The 26079-nt window shown below is 39.1% G+C and overlaps 1 pseudogene; it reads left to right on the top strand.

The window, feature by feature from the left end:
- The first annotated feature begins 257 nt into the window (after positions 1–257).
- Positions 258–26079, top strand: part of LOC113047749 (thyrotropin-releasing hormone-degrading ectoenzyme-like) — a 147103-nt pseudogene continuing 121281 nt past the window's right edge.

Below are 26079 nucleotides of genomic sequence, written 5' to 3'. Positions count from 1 at the left end.
CTCATAGGGGTGATAGTTTGTCTCAGATGAGTGTATAATTTTCATTTAATTTGTCTTAATTCCGTTATTTTATTGCATATTTATGCAACTCAGCAGTTAATATGTGTGTGAAAGAGAAGTCACACCAGCCTTTCTGAATATTTCACTGTTTAATAAATTTGATTTAACTAAACATATTTTTTTATCCATTTTTTTCGAACTATTAAAAATACAAAAGGAAAAAAACATAATAAATATACAAATGAGTACCCCCCCCCAAAAAAAAAAAAAACAAACAACAAATTTTTTAAAAAAAATCTCTTTTTTTTCTTTCCCTTTCTTCCACACATACACTCAACCTGTTCGAAATATAAAAAAAAGGGTAGGTAGAAGCCATAAGCTTATTAAGTCCTACCCTCAGTAATTACCAATACCAAATCACAATCGACAATGATAAATCATCGATACCGTTTTGAATAATTCAGAAATACTACTCCTAGTTACCTCCTACTTTATCAATCTATTAAGATAAAGAAGACAAACAGAAACAAAATCAAACAGTTTCAAACATAAGTTTAAGACAGAATTACTAGACTACTGCTACTAGAGCGAGCGAGGAAAATACACACACCCAGAGAGAAAAAGGACGCATGAGAAAGAGAGAAACCGGGATGAGGATGGAGGCAGAAATGAAGAGAGCGAAGAGAGATACTCTCGCGACTGATCTGAAAGCAGGTGCTGGACCTTCATCCACGTTCGAGCAGAAATGGATGTGCGGCAGGACTTGATGAGCTCCAGCATTTGAACGCAACGAAGGCTGATCATGAATATAAAACACATCAGATTCGTCATATAATGGGGATCGAGGACGCGAGCATGAGGAACGGACGGGCTCTGTCCGACCAGTGGGCCGACAGCATGGTTGTCCGGCCCCGGACGACAGAACAGCACATCATGGTGTAAAAGACTCCGCCTGAGCTTCGAGAGATGCGCCGCGGAGAGCAGCGGGGTTCTGGCAGCGAACAGCTCCAGCAACAGTAAGTGGAAACAGTCCCGGGACGCGAACATCAGTCACAGAGACTCAGAGGACGGCCAGCAGCCCTGGAGACACCTGCGCTTACCGGCCACCCTGCGCCCGCGCCACTACGACCTCCGCCTGTCCGTGTCCATGGAGAACTTCACCTTCTCCGGCGAGGTGAACATTGAGTTTGAATGCGTCCACTCCACGAAGCTGATCGTGCTGCACACGGACCGGCTGCAGGTGGAGAAGGTGCTGGTGTACTCGGACAGTAAGAAAGCGGGCGCCATGAGGATCCAGCGCCGCTTCCACTACCAGCCCAAGCAGGTGTATGTGACATCGCTGCACAGAGAGATGAAGCCCCTCAGAACTTACAAGATCAACATCACTTTCCACGCGCACATCGAGCACGAGCTCCTGGGCTTCTTCCGCAGCTCGTACGTGCTGAATGGAGAAAGAAGGTAAAGGCGCTTCAGTGTCCGAATCAAACTCTCCAGATGTTATTATAATGTTCTGCTGTTACCATGGGAACTGGTGATGCTGCGTGACGTCTATATGCGCAATTAAGCACTTTTTGGCGAATTAATTGCTCTCAAAGAGTACATTGCTAACCAAACTGTAAAACCATTACAACTACAGTCAGCAAGTTACCAAAGTTTTAATGTTTTTTTTTCTTCTTCTTTTTTGTTTAAATGGAAAATGAGAGTAAGCACAGATTTCTTTAAAGATCACAGTGAATATTCATTCTTTTGAGATTCATGTGTCAGTGATTTATTATTTTGTGCAAATGATGTTATGATGATGCTGCCTGACATTGATATGTGGTTTATCAGCATCTTAGTATAACACCAACAAGCCTCCTTTTGTATTTGTCTTAATTCATTCTTCTGACTAGTACTGTAGTTCGATTAGTGTTCTTGTAGTACATCAAAATCTAATAGTTTCAATAGTAATGTTCACTATTTCACAACCATAATTAATGAATATGGGATATTTGTATATAAATGGAGACCAATAACAGTAGCGATTATTGCATTTTCTTTTTTTCTTTTTTTATTTATTAAAACCTGGTTTCCATTTAATTTTTTGTGAGGTTGGCTTTAATTTACTGGTGTTCTCACAAAAGTTTCCTAAGAATATATTGTCACAGTGACACGTGATATCCAGATGTGAGGGTGCCAGTAAAGAGTAGAAATTAAAAATGTTGCTGTTTTTCAAATATTATTACAGCATGTGTTAAATAAACAAGATCTAGTCTCCAGTTCATAATTTATAATATTAACAGTTTTAAACCCAGGTTACGGTTCACCTATAATTCCTAGTCTAACATTACTGTCTGCCTGTAATTTTTACATCTCTGTCTCAAACTTTAGGGAGGTCAGAGGTCACACAGATCTGAATGAATGCTGGTCAAAACCTCTGGGTACTGAAATCACAGCTGTTTCTGACGCTGTGATCAACGACCCATTTACTGTCAGACACCAAGACTCGCACATGATGAGAAGTTTTCCAACACAGTGCTAAACATTCATAAATCTACAGAGTATAAGATTTACATAAAATAACCCTCTAATACAGCATTATCTTAACTATTTAAGCAGCTATTACCATAATGCATTAATATACAAAATGTGAGATTAGATTAGATTAAGGTGTTTAAATGTGCAAATGTTTAACTTAATTTTGATGTCTGAAAACCGTAAGATCACCCAATATCATATTATTCAGCTCTTTAAGATGAGTCAAACCCTCATGGACTGTCATGGTTATTCATTTGATTTCAACATTATGTTCAGGGGTGTGCGTCTCTAGAGAGCACTGAATATCTGTTTCTTGATTTGTGGCTTCTGACTCTTTGTCCTCTGAGGGAAAAATGACTTATGCCCCATGTTTTTCCTGCATTTGAGACAATAACACATTTTACATCTGTATTTCTAACTTTGTTTTACCCTGAAGGGATCACTTTCATGGACACACTTCATAAACCTTTTGTCCGTCCACCAGTTGCCTTTCTGTGTTTGCAATAACTGCTGGACCTTCTTCCTCCTTTCAGCTGTGAAACAGCATGTAAAGGCTGATTCAATATCAAACCAATTTTTTATTCCGCACAAACTGAAGTGTTGACATTTTAAGATCCATCGAAGAGCAGCTTTTGAGATAAATCTAGCATGCTGATGTTCAGATAGAGTCCTGCTGAAGCTCTGAGCTCCACAGGCTGTGAAGATCATTGTGTTTAGTCAGCGCCTGCTAGCTGCTCATACAGTATATTTGTGATCACAGGATTGAGAAAATACCCGTGTTTATGTTGTTAGACATGGGCACACAAACAGTGTTGTTAGCTCACTTCAAACCAACATCTGGTCGTCTGGTCTTTTTGGAGATTTAACAGCTTTTCCTTAATGCTTCACACATTTTCAGGTACGGCCGTGTCACACTAAACAACAAACTCAAACACCTCCATGTGGATCGCTGCAGGGATTTTCACTCTGATATCCTTGTAGAATCTCCTTGTGTGTTTGTCAGTCATCTGATTTCTCATCACGTCCTGCCTGCATCTCAACTGTGGTCTGTAAATAGTGTTAAGATTTTTAAATGGTACTAGGGTCTATACATCCTGAATGGAACAAAGAGGAGGTAAACAGATGGGATGTTAAAGATTCATTATAGAACTGCAGAAGCACAAAACCCTCCTCCCCTGCCTGCTGGTCATGCTTTGGGTGGCCAAAGCCTTCATGAGGTCTGAGTTGGGCTTAGATATCCATTAATGCAGCTCACTGCTTTTCCCGCTCTTTAAATTCCTATGGATGTTCATAGTTATGACTCATAATGATATTCAGACTCAGATGTAATTCCGATGTGGTAAATGTGTCTAAATGTAGATTAATAATGATTTGCTTAAAATTCACCAATCCAACTACATGTAACATTAATTTGACAGCTTTGGTTCAAACTGTCAGTTTGTTGACTGTCACAGATAATAATTTCCGTGTAGTAATGCTTTTTCTGTATAGTGTGCTTTTATGATATGTTGACATTTGATGTGATTCGATTGCTGTGGTTCAAAAAGCTGTATTGGTTTTGTCCATCTTCACATCAAAACTCATTTGTAAGATAATGCACGGCGATGAGTTCAGGGATGGCAGTCAGAGCTAATTCGATTTTAGGAAATTCATGTGACAACCAATTTAATGTAGTTCAGGTGAAATTACTTTTCACTGTAGACTTCACTGTGTTTTGTAAATAGCATATATTTTTTCCAGATTTGTTTTCATCTCACCTCTCATGTTCTTATTCCTGGTGTTATTCTGCAGGTTTCTCGCAGTGACGCAGTTCTCACCGACTCGCGCTAGAAAGGCCATCCCGTGTTTCGACGAGCCCATCCATAAAGCCACATTCAGAGTGAGTCTGAAACACGAGAGCTCGTATCAGTCGCTGTCCAACATGCCAGTGGAGGCCTCAACGTCTGACGAGGACGGATGGGTGACCAACCATTTCTCCAGGACGCCTCGCATGTCCACGTACTATCTTGCTTGGGCTTTGTGCAATTTCACCTACAGAGAAGCAGTTACAGACAATGGAGTTATGGTGAGTCACATCGTAAGCCCACAAAACTCAAAGTTAGAAACAGTAAACAGAGATTTTATCATTCCAGAATTCCATTCTTTTCTAAAACCTAGTGATAATTTTTTTAAGGTACCACAGATGATTTTGCAGAAGATATTCTGCCTCTAAAATGCATCATTTGCCAAATTATAAGTGGTTTTTCCAAGTATGCTTCAGACTGAAAACAATCCAAGAATGCATTGCACAGAGTTCAGTAATAAATCAATCCAAAACAGCAAATAAGTAGACAGAAATCAATATACTTAAGAATATTTACTACCCAAAGTTTGGGGTCAATAAGTAAAACATTACAAAATCTTACAGACCTCATATTTTCGGTAGTGTATGAGCAAATATATTTAATAAAATACTGAAAAGTATGGATGAAGTAGTTTAATTAAAAACTGATTATCCAATATTTACATGGACTAAGTATTTTTATGTTCATAAATGTATTTAATAGCTTAGCAAAATGCTAACACCAGAGTCTATCTGATATCAGTTGTGAGACCTTGATATCAAGTGTTTTTTACATACTCTAGTTGACTAATTCATTTAGGATGCTCCCTCATAAGTCAGTTGCCAAGACAGCAAGTTTTGGAAAGGAGCTATCTTACAATGGATGTACTAAGTAATATCTACTGTGCACTAAGGATGTACTGTAATTTGAAGCTTACTGTAAGTTTATATAATCAATACATAATGGTTACAAAGTGGATATAATGTAAACGGAAAGGGTTGTCTCCACTAACATTAATCCAATTGTATACATCATATATGAACATGTTTCATGTTCAGTTTAGTCATTAAGATAATGTTTGCTGTATCACTTTCATCACATGCACTTAAATGTTATTTTTTTGTCACTGAGTTCTCACAGTCTAAACAGCATCATCTGTCTGCTAACAGCGAGACATGGTTTATGGGCCTTGTTACTGATATCACCTTCAGTCAAAGCCCTGTTGTCATATTAGACACTTCCTGACAGCTTTCGCAGTGGTTCCTGCCGTGTGCCCTTGGCCGGCCTACTCCTCGTATTAGTGTAATTAATCTGATCTGCTTCAGCATGACTGTGCTCTTCTTTATATCACTGCTGACTGTAGTGTGTGGGACACTTATACCCACACTGCGGCTTTCAGTGGTTAGCCGCACGCTAGTATCCCCCATCAATCACATTAAAGTGGCAGGGTAGCCCCCTTGCACCATTCGTCATAAAGATTCGGCTGTGCAGAGTGAGAGGAAAGATCGTGGGAGAGGAACGTTGGAGAGGAGAGTGGAGTTATTACTCCAGGTTTCTGGGGAAACACTGATCTACCACACACACACACACACACACACACACACACACACACACACACACACACACACACACACGTGTAAATACTTATGTAATACATGGATTAAGGCTCCAGATAGTAGTGGTGAAAAGTAACAATGAACAAAGTTGCATTCAGAGCTTACATCCTGATCTGTATGTTTGCAGGAGTAATGATGCTTATAAGATAGAATCTTAACTGCAATAGAACTGCTGTTGCATGTGCTCCTTGTAATGCTCACCAAGACTGCATTCAATTGATGAAATATATAGAAACAATAGTAATATCAAATATAAAATGACACTATAAAAGAATCACAAAATAATCTATTTTAATATATTTAAAAATGTATTCCAGTGATGAAAAGCTTCTGAACAGTCATTACTCCAGTGTCACATGATCCTTCAGAAATCATTCTAATATACTGATTTTAGATATATATTTGATACACTGTTAAACCCATGATTTCTCACAGGAACAAGCAGGCTTACTAAACCTCAACATAGTTTTCCTTTTCTGACCAGATGACCCTTGTACACTACATCTGTCTTGCATTCCGGAAGCAATACGAGAACATGGTTACAGTAGGCTATGTGATGAATTTCAAGAAACATTTTTCATTCATAGCACTCTAGCAGCCATTATTAAAAACACTGGTTTTATTTCAGTCAATTTGTATTTGTCTTAAAATTAAAATAACAAATGTTCTTTTAATATCTAATCAAAATTCAACACCGCTATACTAAAGTGCTCATTACATATTCATTAAATTACTAAGCCTGATCAAAAATTATGTTGACTGTGATTACATTATTGGCCATCCTGTTTGGTTGTGGACAAGCTGTTAAACCAGTCGAACTGGTCTACACAACACAAGCTGGCGAATAGCTGTTCTAACAAGGAGAAAGACATGTGTAAAGTGCATGAAGTATCCCTCACATACAGACATATATAGAATAATAACTCAACAGTTTGTTAATATCAAGTGCAGAATGTGTTGACTAAAGCTTCATCTTTTCATCAGAAAGAGCTTGTTAGCGGATCAATGTTGAGCAGCCGCTCATGAAGAGACTCTCTACTCAAGTCCAATTAACCCCATTTAAGTCTCTGTCAAGCTGCCTTCAACAAAACAAATCAAAACAAAACAAATGAAGCAGTCAACGCTGGAGAATACTGAACAATCTTCACACCGGCTGATTAACGAAGAATCTCTTGATTGTCAACTCCAGTGCTTTGTCTAATCACAGGTTGTTTTAAAATCACATTGATTTGATTGAGCTTTGAATCATTTCCACAGCCCTAAGTGCCGCCCATTCATCTTTATATCAGACATAGAGCTGATCGATACGACAGCAACATGTGAGATAAACAACACATAATTCAATGTGCATTGCTGCCAGGCTCTGAAACAAAGGCTTTCCTGCTGCTTGTTTTGCACTGTAACTCTGTTAGTGTAGGAGGACATTCATTCTGACTAGATGGATGCCCGTTCAGAAAGCCGTGGCGTGAATCAGCCTTCGGCTAAAAGAGTCCAAGATCATTTTTACTGTGAGAATACATTTCCCACAGAGCCACACCTCACACACTTTCTCTTTCACACTTGTTCTCTCTTTCTCCTTCTCACACACAGAATAAAGAACCTTGCAATAATGCAAATGCTTTGTCTGTGCTTTTTCATTAAATTCTAATTTATTTCCAAAGACAAATGTCGAAAGTGCTGTTTTATTAAACACCTGGTTTACAGTTGATGGAAATAATATATTTTTTAACATTTGGAGGAGGTTTTCAGCAGCTACAGTCCAATAACATTATGGTTTTGAAAGTGCAGTCAGTTCATTTAAAGCGCTATAACTCCAGTAAAAACAGCTGCCTGTTCTTTCAGTGGCCTTGGTTCTGCAAGTATGTTTTTTCACCAGTCTATAAGGATTTTAAATGTGTTGTTCAATAAAAGATTAAGCCATGTATCAATCCAACCAGCAATGAGGTGAATCAAAATATTACAAACTTTGATTTCAACAAAAGTATCGAAAACTGGATGGAAGAATAATGTCTGCATGAGGGGTGGAAAAAAGTATACTTGGAAGACAAATGAAAAATTCACAAGCCAGATGAAGGCATTTGGCAGGTATATTCACCACGGATTTCTGTTGGAACTTAATCTTTCAAGTCCATAACTGTTGTCCTTGAGGGAATTCAGGTTAGGGATAAACCCAGAGTCCCAAGAGTTCATTCAGCTCATAACAGTTTGACTTTTATTCTCTCTCTTCTTATGTTGCGTTGTTGTAGATTCGGCTGTACGCCAGACCTGACGCTATCCAGAGCGGATCGGGGGACTACGCTCTGCACATCACCAAGAGACTGCTGCAGTTTTACCAGGATTACTTCAAAGTCAAATATTCCCTCCCTAAATTAGGTAAGATGGGCGGTGAAATGTCTCTGCTTTGTATGGCTTCAGTGAAGCTTTTGAAACGGGCAATAACTGTTCTTCTCAAGGGAAACAGAGTGATTTTTACTGGCTGCCAGTTCTGTGTGACTTTCTGTTTCGTGCTCGTGTAGAGGTGAAGGAGTGTCAGTAGCAACTCAGTCTTGGGTTTATTGATCCTAAAAGCATTTTAGGCCGTTTGTGGTTGTGCTTTGTCTAGGGAAGTAGAGCAAACACCATGTGTGTGGTGTTAAAGTGTGCATTTGTCTCTGTATTGATGTGTTCTACTGTATGTAGTTTGAAGTGTGAGTGTGCTTGTGCCGGACTGGCTCACATCAGACTCTCTCTGTGCCAGTGTTTCACTCCATTGGGTTCCTGTCAGTTCTCTGTATTCATTTGAATATAGCCATCAATCTCTCTGAGCTTCTGTCTGTCTCTCTCCCGCCTGTTCACTTCCCCTCTAAATATGTGAAATGTGTATGTTTGTGCGTTTGCGTGTAAGTGTGTGCATGTATTATTTATCATTAATTTATCTTGTTAACTTACTCTCTGGGAAGCATTTGCTTTATTTGCTAATTGGGTTAAGACCCTCTCGATTTACAAAGTACTGTCCATTTCAGCAATTGATTTTTTTTTTTTTCATTCTCATTTTCACCTCTTGATAAATATAGCTTAAGCCATGTTCTGTGTTTTGGAACATGGCAGTCAGTCTGCTAGTTTGTAGCAGCTAATGACCATCTTAGAACAGCTAGCATGTTCCAAAATACAGCGGCCATCTTAAGCCTGCATGGTTTTGTAGGACTTTAAATCGACCCACCTATAAATATAAAACAATAAACTAAATCTACAATTAAATGTAAAGGGTTTTGAGGAAAATGTATCACTTTTGCTAAGTTAGTTGATCATAAATGCTTGTCAGAAGATTCAGCAGTAGAAGTCATTATGAAATTACATCTAAGATGTACTTAAATGGGTCAAAAAAGCTAATTAGCTAATTGCATTTAATATAAATTTAATTATTATCCGTTTACACTTAATTGTATGTAACATGCAATTAAGTGTCCGAAAACATCACAATGAGTTTGCACTTAACTATATGCCTTTAAAGTATATTATTTAATAATTAATAAGTATGCCAATGCCGTGCTGATCCCACAGGAGAACATAACTATTTTATGAGCAGGGAATTTCATGCAATTTTAGAAAAAGCAAACACGAAGGTCATAGACAAGTCACTGGAGCATATTAAATTGTACAGATTTATACAAATTCCAATTTGCCAAAATGTTAAATAGTTTCGAATTGTCATGAGATTGTAATGGATATACTGACTCAATAGTCTCTGGCTTTATGCTTTATATAGCTGGAAATTCTGTTCACGATATATGATTATTACCTCGTACCGCTAATGAGTCTTTTTCATTAATGCTGCTCTTGACTGACATCCTGCTGGATCACAGAATCTTTTCAAACATGTCAAACCTTTTAATGAGATTTTCATGACTTTCATTTTGTCACCTGCTAAAAAGATGATCACATCTGGCGGTTCAAATGTCACATCAAGGATACTGCTTGTGCAAAGAAACTGGTCGGGGACCTTAAGATACTTTTGACGATGAGGGTTGAGGTGGGTTCAGTGTGAAGTGTGGCTTCATATGAGAAATGATGTGGACGTGATGAATGCATCCGTTACGTAAAGGCACCATCTGTGTGTTGAGTGTTGGAGCAGTTGCAGCCCCTCTGGTCTCAAAACAGGGACATTCTGTTATTCTACTCATGCAAAAGAGTAAAATACTGAGAAATGAAATCAGAGTGTACAGGTTAAGGACAAACCCCATCTCAAGTCCTTGAAACACCTCACACAGATGTTTTAAAGGCTTGTTACAGCAGCTGAAAGCATTTCCTCACACTTGAGGTTTATTCTTGAGAGATTTCAAGTCATTTGTTTTGCTGCTTCTTTGACTTAAAGGCTCAGTTTTTTGTATTTGTAGCTCTTGGCATGTGGTCCGTCGCTTAATGGCATAACGATTTCTCTCAGATTGAGAAATGATGGCACAAAACACAACACAACTTAATCAGAGCCGTCAAAAAAAGCTCGCAAATGAGAGAAAAAAAAAACTGAAAGATTCGAACTGTCTGATGCTTTTGGGAGCGGTTGTGAGGACGTTCTTTAGCTCCTGTTGAATGGATAGATAAATAAATCAGCCATCAGTGAGCATTTGCAGCCACTCTCTTTTGGACATCATCCTCACAAATCTGTATGCTGTAAAACACTTGACGGCAAATTCTCAGACTAAGTTGAATCCTGCTGAAAACAAGAGCCTTTTTCACCATCTGGTGATCAGAGTCAATTTGTATATCAAATGAGATGCTGCACAGAACAAGATGATAAAATTGACTCTTCAGACGGTAGTTGAAAAAGCTCTTTGAGTGAGCAATCAGCTATAGGGAACTGAAAAAATTCATAGAAAACACTAGCCTATATTGATGCCTGGATACTACACATACAATTTTTTAAATATACAAATTTCAACATATGTGCAATTATGTTTTTTAAATGGTAGCTTTCTGTGTCTGCTGTAAATATGATCTGCTTCTTGAAGACATTAACCGAGCACATCATCTGCTCATCATTAAGTTATGTGATCTTTCTTAGATACTGATCTCCAGTAAGTGCTCCTCAGAAAGAGATCAATGATCTATCAAAAAGAGGCCGAGCCGCTCCGGACTCTTCAAAGTCTTGACTGTTGCATGTGTGTGACAGATACGGACAAAAGCAAAAGGAAATTGAATGCCTGACAAATGTGGATGGGTTAATCTGCTTTAGCTGTTAAAAGTGCTGAAAGGATCAGCAGTGTGTATGTGTGTGTGTGATGAGCCGGACACTGGGAAGAGATCCAGTCCTTCTAATCAGATGAATCAAATCCCAGTGCCGTTCACTGCTCTGGCTGTCATTCCTTTGGACTTCCTGCATGTTGATCAAGCAACAAGTTCCTCTTGTCTGAAGTGCATGTACCGAGAGATCGGATCACACACACAAGACCTTCAGATTTATTTGAACCCACTGCATGAAGGGAATGATGACATTTATCATATTCACCTTTGGGGCACCTCTACTTTATGAGATTACAGGCAGAACAGAGCATTCTGGGTAATTTCCTCAGTCTTGGGAGATCAGTGACAGTGCCAGAGCCTGAGATCAAACTATGTGTATTAATCTGAGAGACTGAGATATTAAGGACTGAAATCAGGACATCTGAGGATATCTGACACTCATGAATGGCAGACACAATTTCAGATGCTGTATACAGCCCCCCCACCCCCGTTTTTCCTGTTTTGAAGTATTGAGTCCATTTCTTCACTCGTTTTTGCAGTCACGTACTTTGCAAGGTCACTTTTTACTGTGTCGTTCAAGCTCTATTCCACACGTCATTATTATTTATCATCGATACAACTCTGGCACTGTCATTTCACTTTTAGTATTTACTATTCGCTGTTTCAGTGTCCTTACTCCCCAAAAAATGACTTAAGAAACCTACCCATCATCCCTCAAGTACAAAAATCTTAGCACAAGCTTCACATTTTGGGTCTCGAGCACTATCTCTCCCCGTCTCTCTTTGTGAATATACTGGGTCTGGCCGTTTATACAAAAAATCCCAAGGATATTGGTAATATCTTCTAGAATTCATTAAAGCTAATCATCAAGTTCAGACGAGGGACGTTTTGAAAGCGGCTCACCATCAGTGTGGAAGTGACGGTCGTAAAACTGAAGGGTATTTCACTAGACATGACAAATGAGGCACATTATGAAAGAATCACAAAGCTGCTGTATGTCTGATGAATGTTAACAGATGCCCTCCATCTCTGTTCTTTCACTGAGGAACGACTTACGGAGTGCATCCAAGTGCTTCTCAAACCTGATCTTTGACTTTTGAAGTTCTTCTAAGGGTGTCTATGTTCAAAAATGAATAATAGCATACTGCTTACTACATACTGTGCAGTATGGAACATTACCTCTTGTTTAAAACACACTGAATATGAAGCAGTAAACATTATGCAATACTAAACATCTGATCAAGAGAATAGTCCACAGATGTAGAAAATCTATGTAAAATCTGCGTACAACATACACACAATGCAACAGTAGCATGAGTAGTATGGTAGAGTGCTGTTCTGAACATAATCTGAACGACTTTTCAAGAGAAGGAGGTTCAGATTCATTCATTTCAAAAGTATTCGTTATTGTAAAATGTGCCAGTATGATTGATGAGTTCATTCATTAGATTATCCTTATTGGAGAAAAAAAAATCCTCATCAGAATTTAAAAAAATATATATTAATTTCTTGATTTTTCTGGTATAAAAGGAGAATTCAACCATTATTAACCCTCTTTTCCTCATATGTTAATGAAAGACATCTCATAGCTGAATGAGACCTTTATATTTCTTTCCATTACCAGAGAGCTTATTCACTATGAATTATTGTAATACAAGTGTGTGTGTGTGTGTGTGTGTGTGTGACAGGGGGTCTGCTTTATTTAGCTGTTTATTATAGAAAGCTATTCGATCACACAGGGTCACATGATCAAAGGAGACACTTGACACTGCTGTTCCTCAGGTGCCATGAATCACATGAAATGTCACATATATTTTTGGAAGATGCTAATAAAAACATACAGTTGTCTGCAGCTGCTCTATTAATATTACATGAGTTTTGTTTTGCATTTCAATATGAGGTAGAAGCCTTCATCATCTAGAACAATGAGAGAAGTTGTTACTGAAAAACAGAAGTGTGAGAGTTTGTCATTAAATCTGTTCTAAAGTCTGGTGAGAAGTCTTCTCACATTTTTTTAGACATGATAGACACATTCCTGAATCCTGAGGAATGTTGACTATGATTACTTATTTTATAATTTATATAAGGATATTTGTGTTCTTTTTATTTTTATATTCAATCAACATCACCCCCCCCCTCCAAATTGTATGTAAAAAAAATATTATATATATATATATATATATATATATATATATATATATATATATATATATATTCTTAAAAACATTCAGAAGCTAAGTTAGTGTTATTTTAGTATCACTGAGATACAAATATAGTTTTAATTAATATTTTTAATTACTTTTTTTCTTTTTTAATTTAATTTAGATGTTTTTGTCATTTAATTTTTTTTTCTTTTAAATTTGTCTATACAGATTTTAGGAATTAGTTTTAGTTATTTTCGTACAAGTTAAATTATTTTTTGTCAGTACTTGTGTATTTTTTAATGCATGCTAGTGCATCATGTCTTTAGCAGCATGCTGATGTCAAACTGCTGGAATGAATGGACTCTCGAGTCTCTCCTGTGATTCTCATGAGTACAGTGCAGTACGAAGAGTGAACCAACATTTCTACAATGTTGCAATATGTTCTCATTTTTCTCACTTGTCATTTCTTGCGTTGAGTTCTTCGTTCTTCAATTTCTGCTGTCAGAGCTGCAGTACAGAGCAGCAGTGCGCCTGTATTCAAGGAAACACAATGACCTTTAGTGCGTTTAATCACAGCTGTGTGTGTTTTCGGCCTGCTTGAGGAATGATGAAAGCTGAAGCCGTGTTTCACTCTTTCTGCTGAGTCGAGGTTTTGCTTTGTTTTAAAGTTGAAGGCGATGTCACAGACCTCGTGTCTCTTCATCTATCAGCCTCTTTCTGAAATCTACAGCCCTCTGGTCTCTATCGATTCTGCCCATCATTTCAGTTCTCCTCCTGCTGAGACTCAAACCTGAAGCTGAAGCAGAGATGGAGATTCAGAACAGCAAGGAGGAACTCTGCTGTTTCCTTTTAAAAGATTAAAAAAGGAAGTTTGCTGATGGTTGAGGGATCCAGACATCAGATTATACTGAAAAAAATACAGCAGGGGAACACGGCTGTGATGTGTCTGGCAGCTTGTGATGTCAGTTGAGTTTGGTGTCCCGTGTAATATTTTCCCCGAGTGTGAGTTTCTTTCCCATAATCCTCAGCTACGACTAGGACTGATATATTCTGGCCGTGCTGCAGGTGTGCTGAAGCTGCTAACCAGTTGTTTTCTGACACATCTTTATCTGTATCGCCTTCATGTGAAATCAAGATCAAATTATTATCCTCCTGAACATGCCATAGAGTCCCATGAGTTTTCATTTTGATTTATTTAGATTTTTTGATTTATTAAGTGTTCACCAGCAAAACTGATATATTTGTTTTTTTGGTGGGGGGGTGAAATGCTCGTTTTCACTCAATATCCTGTTAATCTTGAGTACTTATAGAGTAGCACTGCATCCTTCATATCTCCAAAAAGTCTTTAGTTTTATTATATTCATAAGAGAAAGATAGTCTGTACCGATTTTTCCCGGAAAAACACGACCGGCTGGAGTCGTGACATGTGGGCAGAGCTAAAGAATCACGAGCGTGAGTAGGCTTTTGCGTTGAGAGCGTTTGGAAGCTGTGACATTACCGTGAGGAAAAAAACATCCAAAACAAACCATGGCTAACAGTCAGATTCAGCCGTTTATTTATGATCCAGAATCAGATCTCGAGGCTGAAACTGAACGAGAGCAGCAGCAGCAGCAACAACTCGCTCCGAGCGGGGCTTGAACCCGGGTCTCCGGCATGGGAGGCGGAGATATTTTAAGCAGTTTTACTCACCGCCTGCGGTTCCAACACACGATCATGACCCTTTTTCGTTGGGATTGCATCATCCTTAAGAAATAAATGATACGCAAATCTGTCGTCAAACTGGGCCTTGTTTGTAAAACAAGCATCTTCGAAATGCAGGGAACAAACACAAACACTTACACAACTCCGTTGATGCTCTGTAAAAATAAACTCCATCCACTGGTCCCTTAATGCTGTTTTTTTTTTTTTTGGTAATCTGTGCAGGGTTGTCTTGCCCTGGCAACCAAAAATACACTTCTTTTGTGACATATTGCGACGCTCTCGCTCTGATCAGTGAACATCTGTTGTGCTCTCATTGCTCTGCAATACAGGAGCGCGCACTCTTCTGGCAGAAGTGCCCTTAGAACCCATATAATGAAATTCCGCTCCATCTAACGTCACACAGAGCCATACTCAAAAAAAATACTTTCCATACTTGTGACAAACCGGAAGGAGTATTTTTGGAACAGAAATACTCCTTAAAACGTACAACTTAATTTTGGAAACTTTGTCCATGTTTAGCATGGGAATCCAACTCTTTAACAGTGTAAAAAACTCAGTATGCATGAAATAGCATTTCACCCCCCCCTTTAAGGAAAGTAGGAGTGAAATCATACGTTAAGATAAGTATTGACTTCACACTAAAGAGCAAACATCCTACTGAGTGTGTGTTAATGATATTGACCTCAGCGCTATACACAAATGAGTCTCACGCTGTCAGGGCTCAGGGTTCTATCTTCACTCCAGACATCTGCCGTTGTAAGTAGTTTTACATTGTGTGTGTGGTGGTCAAAATGTTTGAAGTTTAGCTTCACTCACTTTTGTGTTTGATTGCAGAATCCCGTCTTCATTCCTATTACAGGGTTTAATTCAGCCTCAATTTGTGCTGTATATCAGAGTCATTTGTCTAAGAAAGTAACGCTGTCACTGTTAGTCAGAGCTGCCCTGGAGCCTCATTCATCACCTGTGAGACGGCTGGCAGCTCGTGCTGATTGGATGTTTAAAGGCACAATATGTAAGATTTTCATAATATCCACACTATCCTCGGTTTCTGCTTACGGATACTATGGCAAAACGTGGACAAATGTGGAAGTGGTAGTTATACAGCATGCAGCGTGCCATTTTTTCTATTTCAGTTATCATGGATCAATATGATTCATTGGCAAGTACAGAGAAAAAAAAATGTAAACGTTAATGTAAATGTAAATGTGGACAAACTGAGGGAAAAAGAAAGATGGGTGTGGTGTGTATCCGAGATGGAAAGAGCTTTGTGACAAACTCAGACTTGACAGAGACTCCGCTCTTGCATGTGTTTTAATAGACAGGAAAGGAAATATATATTATTTTTGTAATAATCATGTGATTTGGTGAGATATAAATGAAGTTACCCTATATATTACAGCATATTTCGCATTATCCCTTACGGCCAAAGGCCTAAGCAATATATCCAGTTATTTGTTAGGGCCTCGGCCCGGGGTAGATATAAAGGCTTGGAATCAGGAAGGATTCCTTTAAAGGAATACGGCTAAGAACACAGTATTTATACAAGGTCTTGCCTGCCCAGAGGTGTCAAGTAACGAAGTACAAATACTTCGTTACTGTACTTAAGTAGAAATTTGGGGTATCTATACTTTACTTGAGTGATTATTTTTCAGCCGACTTTTTACTTCTACTCCTTACATTTTGAGGCAAGTATCTGTACTTTCTACTCCTTACATTTTAAAAATAGCTTCGTTACTGCTATTTCATTTCGGCTTGTTTCCATTCCGGCTTGTCATCATTCAAAAAAAAAAAAAAAAAAAAAACCTATCTAGATAAATCGCGCCATCCTGATGGAGTGAATTTGATTGTGGTTGGATGAGAAGTATAAACAGATACCATCCCGACACCCTATTGGTCTGTACGCGATCCATCGCACCTGCACGTGACACAAATCACATCACAGTCCAGCCAGGACATAGACAGTTTTGGGTTCGTTTATCAAAAAATATATTTCTTAAAAGTAGGGTTGGGTATGGAACCGGTATCCGATCGCCTCAGAGTCAGTCCGCTTAAATTTCACATGAAACCAGCGTCAGACCGGTCTCCTCCCGTCTTTCAGCGCTCTCTTCAATCCGCAGAGGCGCAGACCGCGAACGGAGCAGCGCATGCGCACTTAAACAAACAGAGGACACAAGGTATGTTTATCGATAGATTGTTAGAATATCCATATCTGTGCAGTTCTTTGTCATTAATACAGTTTACAAAAGGTCACGAGGTAGCAGTCGGTTTCTCATCTGTAAAGTTTTCGCTCATCACACCACAGCCGTTTCCTCCAGCGAAAATCTAACCCTTAACACATATGAACGAACACATACTTTGATTGCACTTACTTAAATATACTTAATTTAATCATACGTACTTTATACATACACTACTGTGCAAAAGTCTTAGACACTTTAGTATTTTCACTTAAAAGAATGGTGTTCGGACAGTTATTTATATATTTTGCTGTAGTGTGTCAGTATAAAATATCAGTTTACATTTCCAAACATTAATTTTGCCGTTGTCAGACTGCTTGTGCATTCAAAATCACACTAGATTATTTATTAAAATTAATGGCAAACTGATATTTCCTATTGACACACTACAGCAAAAGATATAAATAACTGGCTTAAAACCCTTTTTGGGGAGAAAATACTAATTTTTCCATAAGACTTTTGCACAGTACTGTATTTTAAAAACGACACTGTTGCTACTTTATAAAGACTGAGCATACAGTAATTCACAGAACTGATTTAAGACAGTGACAGACAGCACTCATGTTAACTTTTATATCAGAGTGAGTGACAGAGATACAGTAGAAACATTATGTGTGGTTTTGTATTAAATAATGAACCAGATTGTGAAATACATTTATTAGCCTTAGATTAAGGGAAGCACAACTTGCACAACAAGCTATGGATTTATTTTAAATATTTGTAATGTTCTTTAAAGTTATCCATAGTTTTTTTTGTGGTTCTTTTTTTTTAAAGTATCGGTTCAGGCACCGTTTAGGAGCCGATACCGTTTTAAAAGTATTGAAAAGGCACTGGACCCTATTTAAAAGTTATTATTTCTCACTGGCTCATTTACCAAATGAGTGCTTTTTCTTCGTCCTCCACAAATTAAGCTACTGTAGGTAGTTCGGTAGCGAGACATTTTAATAAATTAGCTTTTTCGATTGACGATGCGATTGACAATGTTGTGATAAGTAGGCTATACCAACTTTGAAACTCGTTACCCCCCCGAACAATGGACATAGCAGACGTATGTACCAAATACAAGAAGCTATCAATCAAGAAAGTATCAGGATTATGATTTCTTTTTCATTTTTAGTTTTTGATTAATCACTTGGAGTAATCATTCATTTTGACAGCACTATAATGTTTATTGTAAATAGACAACCATACAAGTGTAATTGTTACTAAGCCTGCACCAATGTTCTTGTCCATTGCCCTCGCAGATTCCTGCAGCTAATCATGGATGTACATAAACATTCCATTAAAAGTTATTGATGACATGCCTCTAAAGTTTGACTTTTTGCACCATAACAATACTTATTGGCAACTAGTCATCATATCTCTAGTCCTTTAATGTATTTGCATTGTACTAAAGTGCGTTCATTTTAAATGGGCATATATGCGGCTGAGGAAGACCTGAAGATCGAAACGTTGCTTGATTAAATTCCTCTGGAGCAGTAGTTTTCAGTGTTCAGACTTCACTTCTTTATTTGTCTATTTCATTTAGTTGTCTTGCACCTGCGTCCTAATTGGATGTTTGGGATGTGCACACCATTTTTGTATTTTCATATATGCGGATGAAACAGGAAGCCTAGTGCATCCCAAATTTTTCAACATGAAAATTTTAATATAACATTATAGTCATTATGGCCTATTGCCTTTAGAAAAATGTTTTTTGAGGCGGTGGGGTAGTACACAATAGGCCCCTGTGGTGCGGCCTAAGCTTTTGTTCTTAATGGCATTTTTTTCCCCTTACATTACTTTTACTTTTATACTTTAAGTAGTTTTTTAAACCAGTACTTTTACACTTTTACTTGAGTAAAAAGCTTGAGTTGATACTTCAACTTCTACAAAAGTATTTTTAAACCCTAGTATCTATACTTCTACTTGAGTAATGAATGCCAGTACTTTTGACACCACTGTGCCTGCCACACCGGGGTTACCGATTGCTCTCGCATAAGCTTGCTGAAGGAGCTGTCTCAACAGATCCCTAGTAGCAACACCCTGTTTAGATAGGTATCCAAGGATACATAAATGGAGTGCCACCCAAGATGAACGGGGCTTTTACCTACTCAACAAAGGGCACGAAGCAACTGCCCGAAGCCCAGACCATATAGGATTTTAGAAAGAACGCAGAACGCTAGTGTGCGAACTTACCACAGTGTGGATTTCAGAAAGTGCGCAAAGAGTTCACGTGCACACTTACCATAACATGGATTTTCAAATACTTTTCTAAGGAGGGGCTCTCGTGGCACTCTGATCGAGCAGCTCATAGATGGAATGGTGCATCTCAAATAATATGTTAGAGAGTCATCAACTCGATCTGTTGAAATAATGCTGGAGTGCTCTGGGGAAAAAAACTGAGAACTCAGTCTCATATGAGAGGAGAACTCCGGATTCAGAGTAGCGCACTCATAGGTGACCCTTCCTGGAAAAGGGGAGTGCTGCTAAACTACCATGAGAATCATGTTGAGCAAAGCGATGCTTATGTGTATAAAAATACACACTGGCTGAATGGAGCCCAAGGAACCAAGGTCTAATCATCTTGAAAAGGGAACGAAACCGAGCGCGTAACCCGTACTGTACAGGATCTCAGAAAAGTGCGCAGAGTCTTGCGTGCACACTTACGTGGATTTTAGAAAGTACACAGAGCTTAGCCTTTGCTTAAAGTTTCCTAAGCATCGCAGAGGCTCTGAACCGCACAGGAGAGGCAAGCTCAAATTTCGCAAACCTCTGGCAAGAGGAGCATTACCTGAGGCAGTATATACAGGAAGACTTCCGTAACTAATACCTCCACTTCCTGCTGGATGTGACAGCTCAACTAAGCGGCCAGGAGTCCCATCAGGATGACTTGGCCAGACATCCATGAAATTCCCTGCAGTGCTATGCCAGGTCGGATGATCAGCGAGGCTCCCACAGAAGCCTGTGATCTCGGCCGCCTAATACCAGAGCACTAGGCCGGATGGCCGGTGCTGACGAGTGTTTAGTAATTGCCGTAACTGAGGACTGCAAATATAACTAGTAGACCCATAACCACCAGCAATTTATTACACATAAGTATATACAGAAAGGGTTACATACTCACCCACCCCCCTGCACTGAAGCCCCGCCTTTTACTCCGGACCATCAGTAAGGTAGTTTCTATTAACACAGAACTAGCCAAAAACAGGTAGCACTTTATTTTACAGTTCTGTTCCTCATGTACATACAGTACTATGTACTTATTATAGTAATTACAATAACTATCTAATAACTAGGTACTAACCCTGAAGCTACCCCTCAACCTAACCCCAGCCCATGTAGTTACCTTATGTTACCATAACTTTCTTGGATAAATACACTGTAAGTACACTATAAGTACATGTAAGCACACATACTGTAAAATAAAGTGCAACCCAAAAACATCATAGGTCCAGCATAGGAGAATTATGCAAGAATTGTCCTACCTAACCGGAGAGCACAATCAGGTGGAGAGCTGGTGGTTACAGGGGAATTAGGAAGGGGAGGATAAAAGCAGAAGTTAAAAACACCCAAAGGGAATGAGTAGCTACCTAGGAATCGCTCAGATTCAGACGAGAATGCTACCTCGTTTGAATCACATCCCTCAGGTCCTGCTTATCTCCTTGTGACCCACAATTCCTCTTACCCCTGCCCGTAGCTGGAGGAGGAGCTCGAGCCGCGACACTAGCCTTCTGCATCCGTCTTTGATCCTCAGATCGAGATGGGCCAGGACCCCTATGTTGTTCAGGCTCGGACCTGGACCTTCGTGGAATGAAGGATTTAAAGGCAGCTGAGTGTGCCCCTGCCTCCCTTAACTTCTCTACCACTGTCTTGATAGAGGTACCGAAAAGTTTGGAAGGGGAAACTGGAGCATCGAGAAGAATGCCCCTTTCTTTCCTCCCGATGTCTGCCAGGTTCACCAACAGATGTTTCTCCGTTACCACCATGGCTGCCATAGACCTACCCAAGGGTGGAGGTAGCACAGAGAGAGAGGTCTGTGTTGTAGTGCAGCTCAGCTACCTGGTCAGCTGAAAGGCCCTCGCCTTTATCCAGGTCCTTCAGCAGATCACCTTGATAAGCCTGAAGCACTGCCATCGTGTGCAACAAAGCCACAGGCTGACCTGCCATTTAAGCGGGATTTATACTGTAGGGGCTTAGATGGCAAAGAGGGAGATGTAAGAGAGGATGTTTCCCCCACAGAGAGATAGCTAGCCATCATCTCTTCTACAGGGGGCATCCTCTCATAGCCGTTTTCGTGCATTACCTCGATATTGGCATAACTCATTAACTGAAACCGATGGGTGCGAGAAGAAGACCGCCTCTTCCATTCTTTTTCGACTTCTGTATTTAAATCAGGCAATAATGGAAGGCTTATTTGGGCTGGAGGGTTATGGTCAGACAGATGACGCTCGTCGAGGCAACCTCGCGGCGTCACTTTGTTGGCACGCTTCCATGGCAAGTCCAACTTTGCCGTGGCACGATCCATAAATTCTAACAGTTCCACATACGCAGGGCAGGAGGATTGAGAAGGTTCAGCCTCAGCTTCTTCGCCACCCTCAGACATCTCCTGCTCTTCCTGGGCAGAACCCAGCAGAGCACTAACTTCAGTATCAGAAGCTGTTAATGACAACACATCTTCCTCCTGAAGTTCACTGTTGTCTGCCGCCGAAGAGCGTGAAAGGAAAAGTCCCTCAAGAAAAACTCTTCATGGAGATCCACCTGCGATCCCCACGAGCCCACTCTCCTCCGTGCTTCAGCAGTGGCAGGTCCTGAACCGCAGGAAGCAGATGGTTGTCCCTCTTTCCTCGAAAAGAGAGATAGACGAGAGAGGAGCTTTTTCATAAAAAAACACATGCAATGCATGCAGATCGCCCCCTCAAGGACATTGTGTGCATGCTCTTCGCCCAAACAAGAGATGCAAAGACTGTGTGTCATCAGGTGTCAAATAACGCCAACACGGATGTACACACTGTTTAAACCCCTTGCGTTTATGGATGCCATGATAAACAGAGAAAGATCACCCCTTCCGTGGCTGTTACTCAGATGCATGGTAAATGGACTGCATTTATATAGTGCTTTCAACAGACCACATGGCCATCCAAAGCGCTTTACAATTTGCCTCACATTCACCCATTCACACACTCACACACTCACTCACACATCGACTGCGGTATCAGCCATTCAAGCCATTCCGTCGGGAGCAGCTGGGGTTAGGTGTCTTGCTCAAGGATACCTCGATACTTGGTCAGGTGGAGCCGGGGATTAAACCACCAACCTTCCGGCTTGTAGACAACCTACATGAACCACTGAGCCACTGCCGCTTCAAACAAAATGCATGCTTCAAACAAAACAGTCAATGAGGATGAAGAAGAGAATGACATATTCTCCAGGCGCTTATTTATTATTCAGAACGAGGTGTTCCCCATAGTTCGAAGTTCCCTTGAAAGGGAACCTTAGGATATTAAGTAAAGGTCATGTTCCATGAAGGTATTTGGTAAATTTCCTACTGTAAATATATTAAAACGTATAACATTTTCTAAATATAAATATACAAAAAAAATTGCACCCTCAGATTCCAGATTGTCAAGTAGTTGTATCCCTGACAAATATACATTCTATACACATCCACAGTTGTATCCTAACAAACCATACATCAATGGAAAGCTTATTTATTCAGCTTTCAGATGATTTATGAATCTCAATTTTAAATAAATTGCCCCTTATGACTGGTTGCAGCTAATTCGTTAAAATGACATAACATCGCCTCTGTTTTTGTTTTGAAAATGCGGCCTCTAGCAGCCAAAACTTACATAGTGTACCTTTGATATCAACTGTAAAGAGAAACAGAAAAAAATAAATGTATAAAGATACTGTATGTGCCCTTTATAAATCCTTTATGTATCTATCAAATTCACATCTACCCATCATAGGGGGAAGCTGTAGTTTAATGGTCATCTGTCAGTTTATTTTATTTGTGAAGCTCTATGGAAATTACAGATTATTGTAGGGCTGGACGATTATGGCCTAAAGTCAAAACCTCGATTAATTGAACCCTTTACCTCGATTATGACTAATGAACGATTATTTTGTTTCTGTTTTGTTTTTTTTTGCCCTCATAGTTCACTTACAAGGTTTGTACTGTAAACAGGGCCCTAGTTGGGGTTTGCGGGGCCCCGGTTGTACCAGTGGGCCCTGTTTGAAAGTGTTTAATTTGTATGTTCGTTCTGTTTATTTGTTCATCAACATGTCTGCCACGTCCCAGAATGCAACGCGATGCCCAAGCTCTATTAGGCGCGGTAACTTTAAGAGACAATGAATGCATCCAATATAATACACATACGATTTTTTCTCAACTGTTTACTTTCACTTAAGACATAACTGACAGTTTTTTCGAACATACTATCCAAGACGGGTATTTTCACATATTTTTCATGTATTTGTCAGTACAAGAGCAAAAACAGACAAATTCGGTGTTAAAGTGTTTTGAGACGCCTCTCTGTGCATGAGCCTGAACACCATAACACCGCGGTGCTGAAGTGGGCTCTTAAACATCCTTTTCTGTTTGTTTAAACTGCGATTTGTTTTTGTTCGTTGAGGTGCAGAAGGAACTTAAAGGAGAACTTTTTGCAAAGTGAGACACATCTCTCTCTCCGCGTGCGCAGCGAGCACAGCACGCGAGTAACCAGCTACTCAGTTCAGCTTTTCCGCATCTTCTGTTTGAAGTCTTTTGAATGATTACATTTGAAAGTGACAAGGCTTAATAACATGTGAAAATGATACACTTTCGTCTCAACAAACAGCAGCGTTCTGTCAACAATCTCAAGCGTCTTTTTAGACTGACCTCAGCCAGACGATTGAGATCGACTATTAAAGGTGGGATATTTTTTCCTATTGAAAGAATGATCATAGTTCTCTATCAGCAGTTATTTTAATCTATGTTCGTAACATTTCTTACATATTATTGCTCGGTGTAGGAGATAAATAAAGATTAAAGGTAAACAGTACCAGTACGAGTGATTGCGTTTGTGAATTAGTCATACAGTCTCTATATTATTGTGAAGCTGGGGGTAGTAAATAGCCTTAAAGTAGAAAAAAAGTAAAAAGTAGAAAAATATGCTATAATAAGATTTTAATAAGATACTTTAGAGATAAATCACAGGACAGCGCTGACAACTGCGTTCCTCTCTGCCCGCGATCTTCACAGCTATGAGTTTTCGTGCCACAATGCAGCTGCGTGAACATGGTAGCTCGATATAATACTACACATCTGATTGTCTAATCGCTTGAACGTACAAACCATAAAACAAATACAACTGACAAAGTTTAGTGAAGACTCAAGGCTCACCGCTCGTGCGCCATAACTATGTGTTGAACCGGTGTTCACATCGGTGTTTTGCTTTTATGCCACTGACTGGCAGAATCATGTGGCTACACACGCTTTTAAGGGGGGAAGTATTAACAGGAAATAAAACTGAAATAACCTACATGGGAAAATTACGTCGGTTAGAGGTTCTAAATTTCGGTTTCGATTACTTTTCGATTAATCGTCCAGCCCTAGATTATTGTATATAAGTACTTAAATGGTTTTAAGGATAAAGCCCCTCAGATGGACAGTGATGTGGGTGAAGAGATATTTAAGATTTAAGATTTAAGTGAGAAGAGCAAAGTGAAAAACTCAAGATAGCAGAAGTGTCTGATTTTATAATGCGGATTAGATCTGGACAAACTGGCCCCCAGAGGACTGTTCAATAAAGTGTAATGTGATCCTATAATTGGATTGATTATGACAGAGAGGAGACGGACCACCAGGTGAAATGTCAAGCTGGCCGTCACACTCTAGGAGTACAAAACACACAAAAAATGCAACTGAATTCTTATTTAGACTAATTAAATCAAAATAAAGTGATTTTATCACTTGTTTTACAATAAAAACAGGAAAATCTTATGTTATTAAAAAACTTTCATGCCATTTTAAAGAAAAGTTACAATTAAAATGAGTTTCAATGCCCCTGTCATTACATGTTTAGAAATGTTTAAACAATTTCTAAATCAAGTTGGGAAATGGCAACCTGTGAAATTCAGTCATACATGTTTGGGTTGCACTTTATTTTACAGTACGTGTACTAATATGTATTTATAGTGTACTTACAGTGTATATATCTAAGAAAGTTCTGGTAATACAAGGTAACTACATGGGGTAGGGTTAGGTTTAGGGGTAGGTTCAGGGTTAGTACCAAGTTATTACATAGTTATTGTAATTACTATAATAAGTACATAGTATGTACATGAGGAACAGGACTGTAAAATAAAGTGCTACCCATGTTTGAGCCAGAGTACTGTGTGGTAATTAATGATTTCTTTTTATATTTATTCTTTATGTATTTGTGAGGTAGTTAGTCTATTACATTATATTATTGTTTAAATAAGGGTTATATTGTTAACATTTACAGTATGCATATTTAATGTTTTGAATTTCATTGGTTGTGGTAAATACAGTTTACTGTATTTTACTGTACTGAGTTGCTACAATTACAGCTGACAAAGACGTTTTACTGCATGGGACGACTCAGCTCGGCACTAGCGCATAATGCACACTCTCAGAAAAAAAAGGTACATGGTGGTACAAATAATGTTCCTCGAAGAACGGTTTTGTACCTTTTTATTAGCTGTACCCTAAATGGTACAGGAAAGATCTCTGATGATACTGTTTGGTACCTTTTAAGGTACATCTGAAATGAAGGTACAAAATTGTTCTCACATCAAGGGTACATTGAATACCTGTCAACCTTGATAGACAGCTCCC

The sequence above is a fragment of the Carassius auratus genome, chromosome 29 (genome assembly GCF_003368295.1).
Source record: "Carassius auratus strain Wakin chromosome 29, ASM336829v1, whole genome shotgun sequence".
Lineage (NCBI taxonomy): Eukaryota > Metazoa > Chordata > Actinopteri > Cypriniformes > Cyprinidae > Carassius > Carassius auratus.
Note: the sequence above shows the minus strand (reverse complement) of the source record. Positions and strands in the feature narration are given on the sequence as shown.